We start from the raw sequence: 3,294 nt of genomic DNA, 5'->3' as shown, positions 1-3,294 counted from the left end.
AAAAAAAAAAAAATTAAGTTGGGTAAAAATATTAAGAATGAACAATTTCAGAAGTGCAAAATGAATTGGAGCAGGGTTCTAGGAAGATTGATATGACTAGGGAATGTAGAATACACTTGAGGGAGAAGTTAATCTTCAATTATATCTAAAAGACCTCCTTGAAAAAAAGACAAATTCGGGCGGTGCCTGTGGCTCAGTGAGTAGGGCGCCAGCCCCATATGCCGAGGGTGGCGGGTTCAAACCCAGCCCCAGTCAAACTGCAACAAAAAATAGCCAGGCATTGTGGTGGACACCTGTAGTCCCAGCTCCTGGGGAGGCTGAGGCAAGAGAATCGCCGAAGCCTAGAAGTTGGAGCTTGCTGTGAGCTGTGTGACGCCACAGCACTCTACTGAGGGCGACAAAGTGAGACTCTGGCTCTACAAAAAAAAAGACAAACTCAGACAAAATCAAGTAAACGAGGATTAAAATAAAGAGTTTTTGTTTCAAACTTGAAAGTTGCAGCTGGTACCTGAATGTAGTAACTCTGAATTTTATCATTTTATTATTTTTTATTTTTATTTATTTATTTATTTTGAGGCAAGTTCTCACTCTGGCTCAGGCTGGTCTCTGAACTCCTGAGCTCAAGCAATCCACCCACCTGGGCCTCCCAGAGCGCTGGGATTACAGGCGTGAACCACTGTGCCCGGCCTTACTCTCAATTGTAGAGAAGGTCACGTGCTACTGAGTTCTCAGTGGTCTCTCATGGTCCCTAGTGGTTCTTGAAGGTTTATCATGAACATGCTTGCTAATTACCTGAAAATAATGACATACAGCTGACAAGTAGGCAGCACCCTCGCTGGGTCCAGCACATTCTTCAGAACTTTATACCTTTTAACTCTTTCAGGACTCATAGCAATTCTAGGACTGTTCCCATTTTCAAAGGGACACAGGGCACTGAGCTCATTGAGGTGCAGTCAGCAAATAGGGAAGCCGGGCTGTGAGCACAGGCGGAGTGGCCTGTGTGGGTCCTCACTCACAGCCCCTGGACCATCAGGCTGCAGAGCTTGAGAGACAGGACCCAGCAGGTGCCGCACAGCCAGGTCTCAGCCCAGCTGCAGCTATCTGGGTCTTTCCCGGGGTCCGTAGGACAGTCCAGCTGGGGGTGGGGGAGGACCACCCCTTGGAATAAGGGATTTTGTCCTTCTCCATTTCTGACTCCTAGCGCACATGCCCGCTTCCTTCCTTGCTGAATTCATCCAGACAGAACCTTCCTGCTCCCTGATCCTCTGAGATAAGGGAAGTCACCCCTCTTCCCAGAGCCCTCCTTTCTTCCTACACTTTCCCCTTCCCCTCAGGCTGTGAGTCTCCCAGATGTGTCTCCTCAGACCGATGTACAAAAGAAACACAGATCTCTTCCAACAATTCAGCTCACATAGCAACCCCCTCACTGTAATGTACAAGCATATGAGGGGAGAGGGCCTCTTCCTTGGCTGCTGCAGGCTCTTCTTCCTCCAATCCCATTCCAGAAAGGAGAGGCCAGGAAGTGCTCCTCCCTGTCTCTGTAGAGGAATCACACTGTTCCCTCACTCAGTTCTGATACCATGTTACTGTGCCCACACAGAGACTGGGGGAGGTCAGTCTTTGCCGGCCTCTGACACATTTGGGGGCACTGGTTGCAATGTGGTGGGGTGAAAGGGTGTGGACTGAACACCAAAGCAACACAGCCCTGGATTCCCAGCCGCAGGCTCTGGCCAAGGCCAGGAGGTCCCTGCTCTAGGAGAGGACTTGATGACTTGGAAATGGACATCTCACCTCCAACTGAGATGTTGCCACGAACAGAGGCCTTTCCTGAAGTGTCTGTCCAGGAAAGCAGCTCCATTACTCCTTGTTGAGACCTGGAAGAAGCTCAAAAAGGAAGAGGTTCACCTCCAAAGACATGTCTGAACTTGATTTCCAACCGTCCTAGTGAATGAGGGGGAACTTAGATGAACAGAATGAGGTCAAAAGAAAAAAGGCCGGGTACATTGGCTCATGCCTGTAATCCCAGCACACGGAGAGCCTGAGGCCAATGGATTGCTTGAGCTCAGGAGTTTGACCCCATTCTGAGCAAGGGAGAGACCCCATCTCTACTGAAAATAGAAAAACAAGCTGGATGTCAGGGCAGGTACCTGTAGTCCCAGCTACTGGGGAGGCTGAGGCCAGTGCCCAAGAGTTGAGGTTACTGTGAGCTATAATGACACCATAGCACTGAAGCCTGGAGCAACAGAGTGAGACTCTGCCTCTAAAAAAAAAAAAAAACATAAAAAATGAAGGCAAGAAATTTGGGGTGCCCTTCCCCCACAAACTATGCAGCTGATTTATAGCTGCAACTTACAATTTTAGAAAAACTTAATGAACTTCTAATTTTCAAGAACATCTTCTTTAGGACTTTTGTACAAATTCTCAAATCATTGAGAAATGTGGCCCTCTAACAAAATTGTGTCTTAATATTAAATATAGAAAGGCCTTTCAAATACCAAAAAATATTAAAATATTAATGTGTCAATGCCTGAGGTCTCCTAGGGTCCTGAGGGCAGGTCAAAATCACCTTTCTCCCCACATACTTTATTTCTCTGCAGAGACCCCTATCACTCTGGATAGAACCTGTGAGTGATGGATCTTTGCAGCATGTTGTCACCGCAGGGCATCAGTAACTATAGTCACTCTACCAGGGACACTGATGCACACTCGGCTCCTCCAGTTTCTTTCTTTATATATATACATATATATTAAATTATCACTGTGTACATTTATGCTGTCATGGGGTACAATGTGCTGGTTTTATATACAATTTGAAATATTTTCACCAAACTGGTTAACATAGCCTTCATGGCATTTTCTTAGTTATCGTGTTAAGACATTTATATTCTACATTTAGTAAGTTTCACATGTACCCTTGTAAGATGCACCGTAGGTGTGGTCCCACCAATGACCCTCCCTCCACTCATCCTCCCTCCTCCCCTCCGTTTCCCCTTTCCCCATATTCTTGGGCTATAATTGGGTTATATGAAAGCTATAAATTGGGTTAATTCCTATGAAAGCTATAAATTGGTTTCATAGTAGGACTGAGTACATTGGATACTTTTTCTTCCTCCCTTCAGATACTTTGCCAAGAAGAATATGTTCCAGCTCCATCCATGTAAACATGAAAGAGGTAATCCTCCAATTTCTTTTTTTTTTTTTTTTATTGAATGGTAACTGTGTACATTGATGCACTTTGGGGGTACAGTGTGGTGTTTTCATACATAATCCAAGACACTTCCATCAAACTGGTTA

The sequence above is a fragment of the Otolemur garnettii genome, unplaced genomic scaffold (assembly GCF_000181295.1).
Source record: "Otolemur garnettii isolate 467f Iridium unplaced genomic scaffold, OtoGar3 scaffold00140, whole genome shotgun sequence".
NCBI lineage: Eukaryota > Metazoa > Chordata > Mammalia > Primates > Galagidae > Otolemur > Otolemur garnettii.
This window is presented reverse-complemented; position numbering follows the sequence as displayed.